Source organism: Stegodyphus dumicola, chromosome 2 (genome assembly GCF_044657685.1).
Source record: "Stegodyphus dumicola isolate Sdum_Otavi_A_Nest chromosome 2, ASM4465768v1".
NCBI classification, from domain to species: domain Eukaryota; kingdom Metazoa; phylum Arthropoda; class Arachnida; order Araneae; family Eresidae; genus Stegodyphus; species Stegodyphus dumicola.
The window spans coordinates 147,444,171-147,463,128 of record NC_140769.1 but is presented as its reverse complement, the minus strand read 5'-3'; positions in this window follow the sequence as shown (position 1 = coordinate 147,463,128).

The following is an 18,958-nucleotide window of genomic DNA, read 5'->3' as shown; positions in this document are numbered from 1 at the left end:
CCCTTTCTTTTCAAAACTCGAAGAATACATATACATTTATTGAAATTTAGATTGTTTTTAATGTATTTTAAGAAATTAAACAAAAAATGTATAAAAAGCAAAGGAAAAATCTCAAAGATTTCAGATTTTAAATTACGTCCAAAGCGACGTTTTCTTAACTTTTTGTGTGTTATCTTTATTTATTAAATGTTATGTTCTTCTCACTTAAACCATAAAATTCAGTTCAACAGCAGTGTCGGAAAATAATTTTTAAGCGAGCATATCTTTAGAATTTCCGATACACAGTTCCACACGCTGGAGATAGAAAGGTCCCTCCCCCTGTGGGCGTAATGGCAAATCGCACATTCAGTTGATCATTGTTAACGAATTTCTCTTACTGCGCATGCTCAATGCATGGTCTATCGTTGGCGTGGGAGGAAATACTGGCGACCAAGGGGACATAAGGCAACCCTACACAAGCGTGTTCGTCATATAGGTCTTATCGACTTTTTACAACTATAATACTACGGAAATTTGTTTGTGGTTTATGTATTTGCGTCTGTTTAATTTCGTTTTGGTTTATTTTGTTCACAAACATTACATCAGTTATTTATAATAATTTCTTTCCCTTTAATTCAGTAATTTAAACTGGATTTATTCCTTAATTTCTTAAAGTATATACGAATTGATTGTATGATAAATACTCAATTTCTTTTATTTCTCAGAAGTATAATCAAGAAAAATTCAGCTAATATATCTTATAATGTTTCCTGTTTTGTAATTGTAATCCTTCTTAATCGAAAATTCACGTTGTTTACAATCGATACTTACACTCTGAGTATTGAAGCAACTTACAACCTAATAAAGGTTTAACCTAAGTCTTAAAAGCCCGAACTGCTTATGCCCAGATAACAGAATATCAACCATATACCTTAGTTATCTTCTTTTAAAATTGCGCCAAAGTCGTAATTGCGCCAAATTCTCTTCTGGGCATGTGCAGTGAGCGAAATTCGTTTACCATTGATCGACTGAATGTGCGGTCAGCCATTACGCATCCCGTGGAGTGTTGCCATTGCTCGCTTTTAAATCGTGGAATTTGTTAATAAAAAAGTTTTACAAAATATGAAATCGCTAATAAAACGAATTCCAAATTCCAAATTTTGACTTTCAGATGCTCATATTCCCAGTCGGATTACGTCATTCAAAATTGGGTGGCTCTAGGTACCGTCGTTCTATCCCAATGCGAGAAACATACATACATTTATGCAGATTCTTCATTATTTAATTTCTTCAAATATAATACAGGGCGATAGTATTCGGTGGCACGTTTTGAAAAGTGATACAACTTTTTAACGTTTTCAACACAAAATCGCTAAACGAAAACAATAGTCCTTCAGGGACAAAATCCCTTTGAACTAATAAAATTTTGATAAATACCAAAATTTAAATAAAAGTAGTTTTTTTGTATTCATAAACTAAAATATTTCACAGATAAATAAAAGGTTCACACCAGTCCCCACTCCCCGGATGAGAACACTTGCTTTATGAATTTTAATGGAGATCTGGAGATCAGAGGCAAGTCGTTTTTCTTCAAGTGGGGGGGGGGATATCTGGTAATTTTTACTTCCTTGTACGAAGTAAAGGAAGTGTAATGCGAAAAATTTCGGATATCATATTTCAACGAAACTATCCATTTTGACAAAGGATTCTTTTTCCAAAACGGGTTGTAAAATGGATTTAAAATGGATTCAGAAGAGATTTTTGTCGTGACGTCTGTACGTACATACGTACGTCCGTATCTTGCATAACTCAAAAACGACTAGTGTTAGAACGTTTAAATTTTGTATACGGGTGTGCTAATAACATATTGTTACGAAATGTAAAGGCGCGGTAAGATAGCTTCACCGCAAAGCAGTTTTAGGAGTGCCATAAAATGGCAAGGGAAGGCAGGTTTGCCACATTTGGCGAGAAATCGCCCATTTGGCGACAAAATTGTCGGTATACCATGGACGGTTGGAGAATCTTCTGGAACGAATTCTTACCGGTTTAGCCCAGTATGTTCTCGAACACCAGTCAAAAGCTATATAACCCTGCTGGTACGCGGAGAGTTAGTTACGAGTGGCAGTGTGCTTCATCGAGAGTGCAAGTCAGAGTGCCTCGTCTGGAGTGCGAGTTAGTTAGTATCGAGTTGGTGTCTCGTCTAGCGAGTCAATCCCTGCGGAGTCGATCGAGTTGACAGCCGGGCAGCGAGTGCCGAGTGGGTCGTCGAATGCACAGAAAGTGTCTCGTAGTGTATCGCGGTTAGTGCATCGTCGAGAGAGCGTGTTGAGCTCCGGGAACGACTGAACCGAAGAGTCGAGTGCATCGCGAGTTGTAGCGTGGAGAGTCTCGAGAGTACGTGGAATTCCGAGAACGATCGAGCAGAGTCGGGAGCTGTACTCTGGTGCTTTGTAATGAAGCTGTCTCCATCGTGATAACCTGAAAACCTGGAGGCTGTGTTGCTGATCGTGTCAGCGTATTTATAGTAGTTCATCGACGACTGTAAAAAACGTATTTTGGAGCTGTCCTGACAATACTGGCTAATAAAGTGTGTTTCGATACTTCATCAAGTAGTGTCTGCATTATTCACTCCAAATCCATACGAACCTTGTACGAACGTGAAGGAAGAAAATAACGTAACAACTGGTGTCATAGAAGAAAAAAAACGCAACAATATTGTTGTGCACATATAGATGTAAAATATAAAAAAATACGATGGCTTTGCTTTTCGCGAACACGCAACCTTTAATTAACTTTTTGCAATTCAGGATCTTTACCGTAGACCAGGACCTTCTAGAATTTGCTATAAATTATTTTTTTTTTTTTCGGTTTTGCAGCTGAGGATGGTAGTTCGGTAAAACCATCGAAACTAGTCCTGTGAAAATTTTGAAAATATAACGCTGATTTTTGTTGTTTGACTTCTGAATTGGTATTTATTCTGCGTGTTATTGTATCTTAACATATAGTGAATTTGAGTTTCAGAAAGCAGCGCCTCCTTTTACTCTGTATCACGTGAAGAACATCAGTAAAACCAAAAAACGAAAGTAAATGTCAGGTGGCCGCTATCAGTCGACGAAAAAGGTGAGTGTCTGATTGAAAGTCCAAATCAGTGAACTGAAGAATCTAGTATAAGTAAAAAATTTTAAGGATGGAGAATGTCAGATGGATATTTGTGCTTTTCTTTGGAAAATGGAGAACATCTAAGAGATTTGATGCAGTTGTTAGGATGAGTGAGAACTGAATAGAAAAAATTTCTGGAAAGTTTTTGAATATAATCTTGAATTGTATCTACTTTGAGATCACGTGGATATAAGAATTTGGAATGAACCATGGCGCGTTGATGATCTCTCTGAGTGCTTTGTTTTGAAGAACTTGGATGTGTTGAAGGTAAGTTTTGGCAGCGTGGCCCCAGACAGAACTAGCATAGAGTAATGCTGGTCGAAGTATAGATTTATATAAGGGGAGTTTATTAGAAACGGACATATGACTTCTTTTGCCAAGAAGTGGGCGCATAGTTGCAAGCGTGATATTGATTTTTTCACAGTTTCCATGAGATGTTTCTGAAAAGTCAATTTTTTATCAAGAATGACTCCTAGATATTTAACTTCGTCAACCCAGTCAATTTTTTCATCAAACAGAAGAGGTCTAGGTGGAATGAAATTTTTTTGACCTTTGCGGAAAACTATTGCTTTTGATTTTTCGGTATTAACTGCAATCCTCCAAAGAGAGAGCCAATTTTTTAGATGTTTGAGGTAATGTTGAAGAAGGAGCTGGACATCAGTAACAGTAGAAGCTTGGGTCATAATTGCAGTATCATCAGCGAAAAGAGCAATGGTAATTTGTGGGTCCTTAGGAATATCGGAAATGTAAATGTTATATAAATATGGAGAAAGTACAAATCCTTGAGGCACTCCAGTGAAAATTTTTCTCTTGGAAGAAACAGAATTGCCAATTTTCACTGCAAAGATTCTGTCTTTAGGAAGCATGATAAGTTTGTATGTAAGTCCCCGGTGCCATACTCTATCAAAAGCTTGTTTTCAGAGTAACGTAACTTTGTTACTGGTAGGGGAGTGATATAGGCAACAATTATTAAAGAAAGAATAATAAAGATGTTATACATAAAAATAATTATTCTTGCTTTTGTTTTTTGTTTTTAAATTATTATAAAAAAGAACTTTGCAAGCAACTACAACATAAAGTAAGAAATTTAGAACTAATTTTTCACAAAGACCAAAAAATTGAAATTCATAATTAATAAATTTCAAGTAATCTTATGAAACAAAGAATTTCAAAAATGTTAAAACCAAAACTATTTCACACAAACGAAATCCTATTTCAAATATAGCGTTGCCACTCCAATGCGAAGAACAATAAATGTAATTATTTGTTAAGTAATAAAGCTCTGCGCCGGAATACATTTCAGTTGTGCATTTATTGCAAATACGGTGTTGCAAAGATATCGGGATTTTAGTTATTTGAAGTGGGAGTCTATGTAATTTTCATTTCTGAACATGAATAACACAACAGAGTTACACTGACATAGTAAATGTTATTCAAAGATTTGAAGATAATAGATTTTATTAAATTTTACTCTGACTTTTCAAAATATAAATAAGCTCATTTTTAATAAGAAAAGAACACTATTCCCCGGCATTATCTATTACGAGCAATATGTTAATTTCTAGAGCTTCTAGACGTTTTTCTCCGACGCTGCAAACTTTATCAGACTTGTAGCACCATCTAGTGTCGCGTTGTGAAGAGAAAAAAAAAAAGAATTTTATAACTATTCGCATGCATGTTTAATTTATGGGTTGAAGAAAAATTTTATAAAAAACTACAAACAAATTAAAATAATAAATTTTTAAAAAAATTTCTGAAAGTTTTCAGACTTTATTCTACCCTTAAAGAAGCTTTTTTTAATGTTTTGTGTGTTACCTTTATTAATTAAATAACATGTTCTTCGCACTTAAACCATAAAATTCAATTCAACAGCAATATCGCAAACTAATTTAAAAAGAGCATATCTTTAGAATTTCTGATACACAGTCTCGTGCGCTGGGGATAATTTTTTTTTCGTACAGTTTTGCCATTGCTGGCTTTGAAATCGCTGAGTTTGTTAATAAAAAATTCGTTAAAGTGTTACAAAGTAGGAAATAGATAATGAAACAAATTTCAAATTCGGGCTTCCAGATGCCCATATTTGGCTGGAAATGGACGTTATTCAAATTTGGATGGCTAAGTACCGCTGTTTTCTCATAATGCGAGAAAACATAGATACATTTATGCAGATTCTTCATTATTTAATTTCTTTAAAACATAACACAGAGCGATAATATTTGGTGGCAACAATTTGAAAAGTGAACCCACATTTTTAGTGAATCAATGCGAAATACCAACGCGAAATGAATAGCCCTTGCGGGCTATCTCATTTTTGGTTAATAAGATAAAATATTGAAAGAAATCACCACGTGAAAAATTTTTTAAAAGTAACTTCAAATATGGCGTTGCCACATTTCACAGTGTTTTCGTATTTCAGCGTAATTTCACTACTGTAATTTATTTCTGCTGTTAATATAGAAATAGGGAAGTAGAAGGACATTCTTTTTGAGGTTTTGCATTTTATTCTAAAATGAGATCTTCAGGAGTTCCAATTAGTGTAATACTAAAGCGACGTTTTCTCTCAATTGTTGCAAATATTGCTTGTCGTCAGTAACGTTTTCTAAATAAAAATCGTTTAAGAAATACTTAAGAAGTACAAAAGTATGTTTTCCATTTAAGAAATCTTCCTCTGCTGTCTACATTACAGCAAGAGCAATCCAATAGACCTCTACCATATCCCTGATGGTTTTGCAAACACATACTAATATTGCTGCTTATGTACGGGTTCGTAATAGATTGAATGCACAAGTCTGATAAAAAGTTAGTTAAATTTATGTAGTACAATATCATAATATACACAATGTTTATATTTTAAACTACTAATACGTTAAATAGCTAATCCGATCTCACCGCGAATTCGCCACAGTCAACAACAACACTTATCTAAACAATTGAAATGAGATTTTTTCTCCGGCTTTTAAAAGCTTTTTAATCAGTCACGAGAAGCTTTTGGTATTTGCTCGAGGTTTCTGGAAAACTAAAGAGTAGAATTACGACATATCTATTTATTAAATGAGCGAGCCCTTGAAAATCTACTTTTCCGGCGTAGCTTTCTCTCAAAATTAGTCTCGTGCTGAATTGCACGGAGATATAAAAAAAAATTAATTACAAATCTAATAAAAATAGGAAATTAAATATAAAATAGGTAACAATGTAATTTTTAAATGCTGAAGTTTTTCTTCAAAAATAAATGTAGAATTAAATTGATTTTAATACTGATTGATTCGTTTTTTCATTTATTGTAATTATGTGTTTGTATATCAAGAGAGGCGGCAAACTGAGACACCGTCTCGGGCGGCAAAATAACCATACTTTTTAAAGGCGTCGTTGCAATAAAATGGTTGGGAATACATGGGTTAAACATGAGCAAGCTTTATTTTGAAATCCCCTTTAATGTGCATTTTTGGTCAACAGCAACTCACATTACTCGAATATTAATATTTTTATTTGTAGTTTTTTGGTGCCCTCATTCACTTTCCCGTACACAGTGCATTCGTTCCCTGTGCATTGCGCACTCATTCACCTGAGATGTCTGTTCTTACGAAAATGTCTTATAGAACTGTATAAAAAAATTCAGTGTTAAAAGGAACATAAAACATTCTCAAATTCCAAATTCCAGCACCACTTTCGAAAGTAACACAATAGAAATTGCAACAGAACACAAAAAATTCAAAATTTCTAATTTATACATCCCATCAAATAATAATCCCAGCGCACAAGAATTGATTCACCTCCTTAATTCTAATACTTCTACCATTGTCGGAAGGGACTTCAACGCCAAACACCCCTGTTGGATCCGAGGACCTGCTAACAAAAAAGGAAATGACATATTTAAACTCAATTAATCAAATAATTATAACATTCATGCCCCAGACGAGCCCACCCGTTACGGGTACAATAGCGCCACCACAACTGACTTCTTCATCTCAAACAACATTACTAACAGATGCAATATCTCTGCAATTCCAGCCCTCTCTTCAGACCACAACCCCATTGTATTTGAAATCCCCATTAATAAATACCTCCCCTCACTCGACAGAAGTATAGGAGTTACAAATTGAATCAAATACAAATACAATCAAATACAAATCAATGAAATTCTGAATAACTCCATACAAGGAAACCCATGCATAAACAACAAAGAAGATTTAGAACACGAAGTCTCAAAATTTACCAACTGCATCAATTCTGCTTTAAAGGAAGCCACCAATACTTTTATGTGAGCAAGCCTTTCCTCCCCCTACCTGCCGATATAAGAAATAGTATTAAAGAGAAAAACCGGATCCGTAAAAGATGGAAAACCACCGGGGATCCATAACTCAAACGCGAACTAAACTCTATGCAAAAAGAAATCAACAGAAGAATCAAGAATTTCAAAAACCAAAAATGGACCAATTTCCTAAATAAGCTAGCTATAGAGGACAATTCCCTATTTGACATTTCCCACAAATTCAAGAAACCGTATAAACCTATCCCACCTATCCATGGACGTAGTGGAATTTCATATACAGAAGAAGATAAAGCTAAATCTTTTGCGGACTAGATGGAAGATACATTCACTCTTAATCCCACTCCGTACGACAATAACCATATTCAACGGGTCAGCCTGGTGGTCAATAACTTCCTTAATACCCCTGCTTCGTACAACTTCACTTTCCTGACCACCCCAACAATCGTTGCCAACACCATCAGCTCCTTACAAAGGAAGAAAGCCCCAGGCCACGATGGCATCTTGACCAAAGCACTGAAACATCTTCCGATCAACGCTCTTACCTGCCTGACTAAGATAATCAACAACGTTATCAAATTCGCTCATTTTCCTAACTCATGAAAGCAAGCTATAATAATTGTTTTTGCTAAACCGCAACAAAATCCAACATTCCTACAGAACTATCGCCCTATCAGTTTACTTAGCCATCTATCTAAAGTTACTGAGAAAATCTTACTTTTCCACATACAAAAAATTTACCCTTCCATGAATTTTCTCCCAGAAGAACAATTCGGTTTTCGTAATCATCATAGCACTTGCCACCAACTTCTTAGAGTTATCAACATTATCACTGAAGCCTACACGTGCAAGCTTCTGACCGGTGCTATATTCCTCGATATCACGAATGCTTTTGACAGTGTATGGCATCGAGGCCTTATTTACAAACTAATCACTCTCAATTTTCCAGATCATTTTATTCGCTTAATAGCCTCTTTTCTCAGCAACAGAACATTCAGAATTAAAATCGGTACTGCTTACTCAACCACCAGAGTAATCAATGGTGGTGTCCCACAGGGGTTGGCACTTTCGCCGTACCTTTTTAATATTTATAAACAAGACATCCCTAAAGACACTTCTGTTCATCTTGCACTCTTTGCCGATGACACCGCCATACTTACTAAAGCCTGCACAGTTATCGCCGTAAGAAACTATCTCATAAAACTGGAAAAATGGCTCACCCTTTGGAGGACTAAAACTAACACTGATAAAACCAAGGTAATAATTTTCCGTAAGAGAAACATGAAATACTATCCTCCACCCCTGAAATATTTGACGAAGAAATAGACTGAATTAATGAAACTGAAGTGTCTGGTGTGCAAATATAGAAAAATAACACTTCTCTGACTCCTATGGAACCAATATTTTATTCCATACGATGTTATAGATTCTTATTCATAAGATTTATTTACATTTTACATGCACGTAGCATCGCGTGACAAAAACTCGGAGCTTGTTTACTTCGTTCTTCGCGGAGACTAGAAGGTGTTGCCATTCCGCTTTAACTAAATTTAATTAGAAACTTAACGGAACTGAAGCGACACTACACACCCCCTTCCTAGTGACAGCGATTATGGAAAATAGTCTTTAAAGTGACTGGGGAACTTCACATGTCTGCCGGTTCTAGTAGTCTTAGTTTCATGATGATTTTCTGAATTTTCTTCAGTGTTCTTGAGTGAAGGTGTTTCCCCAAGTTCCGCTTTCTTGGAATGGGAGTTTTGAAAAGGAATATCAGAATCTTGCACTAGGAAACATGGCTTTAGTCTGTCTATTGAAACTCTTTTAACTTTTCCTTGGATTTCAATATCGAAGTACTTATCCTTTCTTGCTCTTACAGGATACGGTCCAAGATAGACAGGCTGTAGCGACGAATTATTAATGTTGTTGTATAGGAATACGTGAGAACAGTTGGAAAGATGTTTAGAAACAAAGACTGTTCTATTTCCATGGGTGGTGGTAGAACTTGGCTTGATAGCTCTTATTATTTTCTGAAGGTTTTGAGAAAATTCAGACTGTTTCATATGAGGTACTGTTGAAAAGAATTCACCAGGTAATGCTAAAGGAGTTCCGTATACAAGTTCTGCGGATGAGCAACCTAAGTCTTCCTTGATGGCAGATCTTATGCCTAAAAGAACGAAAGGCAATGCTTCCAGCCATGATTTTGATTCGAGTAGATGACATTTGAGACTTGCTTTTAAAGTTCGGTGTTGTCTTTCGATCAGGCCATTTGCCTGTGGATGGTACGCAGTTGTAGTGTTTGTATGGAAAAAGATATTTTCCTAAAGCTTGAAAAAGTTGGCTATCAAATTGCCGACCTTGGTCAGATGTTATGCGATTCGGAATTCCAAAGCGTGAAAACCAAGTATAAATCAAAGCTTTAGCAATAGATTCTGCTGATTGATCTTCTAACGGTACCGCTTCGATCCATCGTGTATAACGATCGATGATGGTTAGAAGGTATTTGAATCCTTTGCAAGGAGGTAGCGGACCCACCAGATCTACGTTTAAATGCTGGAATCTGTGTGGAGGTACTTTGAATTCTCCCAAAGATGAATGTGTATGTCTGTGAACTTTAGATCTTTGGCAAGATAAACATGCTCTAGTCCATAGTTGGCAGTCTTTATTCATATTGGGCCATATGAAACGTCGTGTTATCAATTTTATCGTGGATCTTATTCCAGGATGAGATAAATTATGGATTGAAGAAAATATTTTCCGCCGAAACTTTGCAGGGATGTATGGTCGATTATAATTTGTAGAAGTATCACAGTAAATTTTCTTGTCGCTGTCCGGTATAGGGATCTGTAGGATTTTTAAGTTTGGGTTGTTTTTTAGTATCTCCAAGTCGTCATCTTCTTGACAGTCTACTATAGTTTTGGTACAGAAATGGTGTCTATGCGAGAGAGAGCGTCAGCGACGGTATTTTCATGCCCTTGTATGAATCGGATATCGGTTGAGAACTGGCCAATATATGACAGTTGTCGAGCTTGTCGAGGGGAAGCTTTTTCCAAATTTTGTTGGAAGGCAAATGTTAGTGGTTTGTGATCCGTGTATATTGCAAATGTTCGCCCTTCTAAGATGTATTTGAAATGTTTTACTGCTGTATAGATGGCTAAGAGTTCTCTGTCGTAGGCACTATATTTTTGTTGTGCTGATGTCAAATTTCGGGAAAAGAAACTTAAAGGTTGTTTTTCATTATTCACAATCTGATGTAAAACGGCTCCAATGGCAGTATCGGAAGCATCAGTTGTTAGCGATATTTCAGCCTTTTCGGATGGGTGAGTTAAGTTTGTGGCATGAATAAGTGCATCTTTCAAGATCTGGAAGGCGTTTCTTGTTTCTGCCATCCAGGTTATTTCTTTTCTGCAGTTCTTTTTAATACCACTGAGCAATGTTGTTAAAGGTTGTTGCAGTTTTGCACAATTTGGTATGAATCTGTGATAAAAATTCACCATACCTAAAAATCGTCTTAAACTAGTAAATGACTTTGGTTCTGGGAAATTTTTGATGGCATCAACTTTCGTTGAGAGAGGTTTAAGTCCTTCAGCTGACACTTCGTATCCCAGGAATGCAAGTTTTGCTTGACCAAATTTACACTTTGCCTCATTAATACACAGGCCATATTCGTTTAGTCTCTCAAGGACTGCTCGTAGATGTTTTTGGTGAGTTTCTTCATCTGGGGAGGCTATTAGAATGTCATCCAAAAAACAAAACACGAATTCTAGTCCATTCAACACACTGTTCATTAAACGTTGGAACGTTTGAGCCGCATTTCGTAGGCCGAACGTCATGAATGGGAACTCGAATAAGCCAAAGGGAGTGAGAATGGCCGTTTTCGGTATATCTTCTTCGCGAACTGGAATTTGTTGGTACGCTCTAATGAGGTCTATGGATGAGAAAACTCTTTTTCCAGCTAAAATGGAACTGCAATCTGTTAAAAATGGTAGAGGGTATCTATCAGGAATCGTGACGTTGTTTAACGCTCGATAGTCTCCACAAGGTCTCCAATCACCTGATTTCTTCATAGCGAGATGTAGTGGGCTCGACCAGTTACTTTTGGATGGTCTGCATAAACCCATTTGGAGCATAAATTCAAACTCCTTTTTAGCCGCTTTAAGTTTCTCAGCTGATAGTCTCCTGGCTTTAGCGAAAACTGGTGGACCTCTGGTTTCGATATAATGTTCGATGTTATGATTTTTAACTTTATTATTAACTACATTGAGTTTTAACAAATCCGGAAAGTCATTAATGATACGTTTATATGGATCATTTACGGCATTTAAAATCGGAATATTATTATTGTTATTTTGAAAACAAGGAATTCCATTGGTTGTTAAGAATGTAGTACCATCAATCAACTTGCGATTTTTAGAATCTACCAAAAGGTTAAAATTTGCAAGAAAATCCATGCCTATTATCGGTTTGTTTACGTCCGCAATTACAAAAGGCCATGTGAATGATCGTCTGAGTCCAAGATCAAGCTTGTGTAATTTTTGGCCATATGTTTTAATTTTCGTACCATTTGCAGCAAAGAGTTCTAATTTTGAGATGTTTTTCTTATCTGCAGGCAAGGGAGGAATGACAGAAATTTCTGCCCCAGTATCTATTAAAAATTGGGTAGCCGATTCTTTGTCGCTGATGAAAAGACGACTCAGCTGCACCCCTTGTCCCTCCGTCGTCAATGAGAGACGGGGAGCTGGTTTTCCGGACTATTTGTCTGTGATGTTGATGAGTAGTTGCAGGGTTGTTTACACTTAAATGACTTATCACTGAATTTTTTATGATAGTAACAAATATCACTAGATCTGTTACCACTGTAACTCCTATCTCTTGATTTGGATCGGTTACGACAATAGGGACGATTGTGGCGTTGCTTGTTTAAAGCAGAAACTTGTAAGCTAAGTTCACTAACCTGTTTTTGTAAACTTTCAATCACTTCCGTTTTTACCGTTATGGATGATGCAGAGCTATTTGGGGAGTAACAGGGTTTAATTCCCAAATCTTATCGGCCATTGTAGCCACTTTTGACAAATTTTCACTACTAACAGATATAATGCTACGCATATTAACGGGTAAACGTTGTAGCCACAATGTTTTTAGGAAAGTATCTGTTACTTTATCGCCAGCTAAATTACGCATCTCACACAGTAATTGAGACGGCTTTTTGTCACCCAGTTCTAACTCACTCAGTAATTTTTGGGTTTTTTGATTCTCTGAATCAGCATATAATGAAATTAGTCTATTTTTAATTGCCTCATATTTATTATCTTGTGGTGGACTTAGCAGAATATCAGATACCTGTGACAAAATATCAGGTTCAATGGAACTTATAACATAATCATATTTTGTTTGATCTGCACTAATTTTTGCATTTCTAAATTGTGCTTCTAGTTGAATAAACCATATTTTAGGATTTGGCTTCCAAAAAGGAGGAACTTTAACGCTTACCTTGGCGACAAATGCAGTTGTTGCTTTAATTTCGGTTTCGTCTTCGTCAGCCATTGTAGAATTCGATCACGCCGGGATACACCAGTGAAGTGTCTGGTGTGCAAATATAGAAAAATAACACTTCTCTGACTCCTATGGAACCAATATTTTATTCCATACGATGTTATAGATTCTTATTCATAAGATTTATTTACATTTTACATGCACGTAGCATCGCGTGACAAAAACTCGGAGCTTGTTTACTTCGTTCTTCGCGGAGACGAATCTGTCTGATATCTGAGACCCGACGAAGGAGGCTTACCCGGATATTTACCGGCCTCAGGGCAAATACTCTCGACACACGAGTGCTATTGACGAATGAAGGGTTACTGTAATTGGCTATTTATCGCCATACTGGTTATTTTTTGTTATCATACTTTTACGTATGTTGTAATTGCCATGTGAATGGGTTTGGGGAAGTTTTTATAAAATATTTACGACTCTTCTCTTTAGTGGTATAGTTTGTAGCAAGAACTTAAGATTATCATTATACATACGCGTGCATTAAAACTAATCAGTCTGCTCAAAAAATGCATTAGATATGTGATTTTACTCATGCATTATTTCTTCGTACATACACAAATAGAAATATATATTTCTGGCATATATGTATATAATATTTGGAGTGTGCAGTAGTTTTTAAAATGCATGAAATTTATGAAATCAGATTGAAATCTGTGTTATATTTTATTATCTATTTAATGGAGAGATACTTATTTATTACTGATTTAATGGAGAGATACGTTTTATTATATTACGTTTTTATTGTCAAGTGGAGTAATCTTTGAAATATTATAAAAACTGTATAATGGATTGTTTTGCTAAGCAAGTTTTTTCCGAACATTACGCTCTGTTAACTCTTTGTTGAATATGTCCACTGTATTATGAAAAGAAACCTGACATTGTATTAAAAACATATTTCCCTAAAAGATTTAAGGAAGGCAATTATTATTCATTTTCTCAAATATTTGTTTTTATATATTATGTAATGAATGTGGAATATTTATGATTGCAACCTTTGAAATCAATCAAAAATAAATATTTAGGTCAAAAGAATTGTGTATGTAAAAAAAACTTGTCCACATATATATTTTCATGTTAACAGAATTTGTTTTTATATATAATGAACAATTATGTGAGTTCATCAATGCAGAGATTCCTTATTGATTTCTACAATATTTGTCCTTGCAATCGTAAAACTGCATATTTGCAAAAAGTATAGATATATTTTCTTTGAAAATAAAAGTAAGACTGTTAAGTAGTGTCTTAGATATCAATTGTTTTATCTTTATTTAAAAATTAGGGCGTAATCGGCAAATTACTGAGAAAATTTAGATGACTAAAAACTAAAGAATTTTGAATGCAAGAATGTTAGATAATTTTAGATATATATTTTATTGCTTATTACTATATTTAACTACACTTATTATTGCAGCTTATGTAAAATTTACTGTTTCTGTTTAAAAAGTTGTTCTTTTTTACATCCTTTCACTTTTATGAAGAAAGTTGGAAAGCAGAATTATGGTGCAACATTTATTTCATATAATGCCTGCTGAAAAGTAGGACCAATTATGATGTAACAGGAAAAACAAGGAAACCAACAGTTTTAAGGAAGTATCTGCAGATATCAATTTTAACAGCTAGTATCCTAAACATTAGTCAAAGTGTAACAAATTTTTAACTTTTTGACCCATTTGGGCACCTAAATTATAGACATAGTGATCTTATAGATTCAAATAATTAGATATTAATAAGTGGTCTTCAACCTGTCTCCTATATCTTGCACAACCAGATATTTCACAACTCACTTTACATTTTCACTGCCATCTCCTTTACAGTTTCCAATGGACTCATTTTTTTACACCGAATATACATGTACTTCTATCTACATAATCTATGTATTCATCATATGATTGTTTCTTTTATTTATGTTTTATTTCTTAAGAAATTGATATGATTTTAAAAAAGGACAACATTTATATTATAAGAAAATTATTTAATGAAGGTGACCCTTTTCTTTTTACAATGAAAAAGAGGGCAAAAAGCGAACAAAGCAGGACATTTGCGTCTTTACAAAATTTTTTTAAAGCAGTCACACGAACCGTAAAACGACTAAAATACAAATAAATTGTTGTTATTATTACTTCTACATCAATTGGCATGGCAGATGATACCATGTTTATTGCATTTGACAAAATATGTGTATTACAACCTATGCCTAGTGTTTTCTTTTAGAGTAAATCTGGTAATTTTTCATAGACATTATTTACTCCTTTTGCATCTTTTCCCACCAAAATTTGTATTTGTATTATCTGCTGTTAGTGCAACAACTTTATATTTCAAATTGTTTTCATTTATTACTCTGTATAGATGGTTCACCAAAATTTCTTCGCCCTCAATAGACTTTAAATTAAAAATTTTTATGTGAGTGCCATTGTTAACATTATAATATCTTACTATTATTGGCTACAATTTTGTTTCATTATGATTCGATGCCTCAGATAAAACTGTTACAAATACTGCATTTTTCAAGTCTTCTGCAAGTATATTGTCACAATTATTATACTCAGAGTATAATAATTATACAGTGAAAGGAAATTTGTATTTGCATTAGATGTAAATGCGAACTATAATATTATAGACACATTAAAATAAACAATGTAAAGTAAGTGTGAGGTGCATGACAAGTGTGGCTGCGTGATGTTTTGATATGCCCAGAATGTGTTGTCTGTGCATTTTATAATCATGTTTCTTCGAACTGCACCATCACATGACCATTGACGTGTAACATTTCGAAGCAGCATCTTTAACTAATACAGAGATAAACAGATTAGTTGTAAAATATTGAAAAGGAAGACAGTTGGGAGGACACTTCTTGAAGAAGGACAAAATCTACCAAATGAGGACAATTGGTCTCCTTGCATGGTGGTTCACATGTAACATTCTTTTCATTGTTACCTCCTGGGGCATAGCTAGAGGGGAGTGAGGGTGGACATCTGTCCCTTGCCCCCCCCCGAAGGGGAGCCAAACTGATGTTACTAAATTTTAAAATTAAATATTTTCCGTTCTTAGCAAACAAAAGGGGGTGTGAAAACTTCAGCTGGGCACTGAAAACCTTACCTATTACTTTGGTTACATTATCAGCTTTAAGATTTTCCCCAGGCAGATTATTATAATTCTCATACTGTCTTCGGACTAGTTGTAAGACATTTTAGCCCTGTGTATTCCTAAACATTCATGATTTCATTTGGATAAAATTTTCGCAATGAATCATTTCCATAAGTTTCTTCAGAGTATCAGGTATGAGTCAACATTTCAGACATTAGCATCATATTCTGAAACATAAGCACAGAAGCTAACCATACAGAAATAAATGCCAATGATGATTTAATAGCTGTCCTTTTTTTTAAAAAAAAAAGTATTCTATATAATATCCTTTAATAAAGGTTAGTTTTTCTATATAAATTCATTTTAGCTGCTTCATTACTTTTTACCATTTTGTCTTATTAAAGATTTTACAGCAGTGCTGTTCTTTTGCAAAGTGGAGATCTGTATTAAATTTCTATTTTTTTAGATATGTACTGTTAAATATAATTTAACAGAAATTCAATTATCCTTCATCCTCTCAACATCAGTTTTTACTATTCACTTATATATTCTGATGGACAGAATGAAACCCCTAAAAGGCAAAAAATAAAAATAAGTAATAATAATAAAAAAAGGGTTTAAAATAAACCATATTGTGATAAATATGATTATTTTGTCATTTTATTTATAATAGAGGAATAAATTACTGTTTTAAAAACAAAACAGTACTATGGAATAAAATTACATAGAAAAAAATTTCCATAAAAAATGACAAATGGTCAAATCAATAGTCATGTTTTTCCTGAATATATAAACCTTCATATCCAGCATGTAAAATTTTAATAGAAATTTCTATCCAGCAGTAAGAAATAGTATTGACCTAAAATGGCAAGGATGAGTCATGTTAAAGATGTTTGATATTTATTGTATTTTGTGTAACGATTGTAAGTTATATATTTCTTAAATGCAACTGACTTATATCATAAGAGCTTGCTTTTGTTTGCATAAAGGCACAAATCCACATACTATTGGAATTTCACTTTGCCAAACAAATTCAAATTTTACACGTACATCCATTTTGATGTTTTCAATGAAAGCAAAAATACCAATCTGCAGTTTGAAAAATTAATCTGGCAATTTAATTATGATCTGTACATTACTTATAATAAGTATAACAAAAGTTAACATATAACACATATGAAATTTTATTATTGTACAAAATCTTTGGTAAAACAATTTTGGAAACTTCTGAAAGTTAATAGTAATTCTGAGAACATAAAAAAGCTTTATTATTGGGCATTAGTAATAGTTATTTTCTTGTTTGAGCAATCTAAAAGCTATTAAAAGAAACAGAAATTGAAAAATCATCAGGAATCATATATGGTCATCTTAGGGAGATTTTATTACATTTAATATAACTTATGTAATAGTTTACTATTTATATATGTATATGTGCTATTTCATCACTGTGTGCTAACATAAGTTGTCAATAACAATTATTAAATGCAGTGGTTTGTGAAATGGGCAGAAGTTTTGATTTTACTGCTTACTTATTTATAATTATTGTTCATTTTTAACAGTTACAGTGAAATCATTGGGGCAACCACTTCCTGAAAATGAGTAATGTTTCTGAGATCATAAATCAAACTTCACAGAATTCGTTTTTAAATATTAAGCTTTAAATATCTCTATAAGATGATGGATTCCATGAAAGATAAGAGCCATGGATGCCCTTCTTGCAGAGATTTCACTGTGTAGATATTTAGTTATTGCTATTTCATTACTCATTATTTGCTTCTGCTCTCTCACATAAACTATATGCATGATGCTTAAAAGATTTTCAGAAATATGTTTAATAAAAATTTATAATTTTAATCCAATAGTATATATTATTACATTTTTTTCACATTTCAGAAATGTTTAATATGGAATTTTTATTTACTTTCTCAAGGGGGGAAAAAAAACTTAGCATCATGATGTGTTAATGAAATAAACATCCTGAATTTTTTATTCATACATAATTTGTCAATGCATGATCTCATAAAAAAGTTCTCAGATTTAATATTTAAAAATTATGGAAATTTTTAACTTTTTTTAAAATAAAAATTCTTGTTTTTAATGTAATGAATCTCATTGCTAATGTTGGAAATAAAGATAAAATTGTACCTATCAGATGGGAGATTTCACTGATATGAAGTTATGGCATTAAAAAATTATTCCTGTTAGCATAGAGCTTCTGATAATAGTATTCAGACTTACTAATACTATTTCTAATATCTAATAGTTTGAAAAGACAATAGAACTTTGTTAATTCAAAATTTGTGATAATTTAAATTTAGATATCTCTTTCCCTGATGAGTTGTTTTAAAAATGTATACTAACTTTTCTTCATAAATCAAACATAACTTTGATAATTCAAAATTTGTGATAATTTAAATTCCTCTTTCCCTGATGAGTTTGTAGAGGCATTAAGTTATTTTAAAACAAGAGACATGAAAAATGAGCAATGCCCTCTCCGGGAATCGAACCACGGACCTCTCGAAGACCCGCCAAGCATGCAGACCAATACACCACGAAGGCACGCTAAGAAGGTGGGAGAAATATGTTATATACTCCCCCTTTTAAAGGGCACTGTTGATTAATCACCAAACTCTAGTGGTGGAAAATCGTCAGCAACCATCATTTTTAGTTCAGGCGGCACTATAGAGATATTGTTTCTTTCTTCTTCTTCTTCTTCTTTTTTTTTTTAATGCAGTAGAAGTAAAAAATTAGCGACGCCTTCACAGGGAATCGAACCACGGACCTCTGGAATACGCACCCAGCGTGCTGACCACTACACTACGAAAGCATGCTAAGAAGCTGGGAGAATTACCTTATACACTTCCCCTTTTAAAAGGTGACTGAGGTTTTATGGGACCCACTCGCCAAATCGTGGGTGTG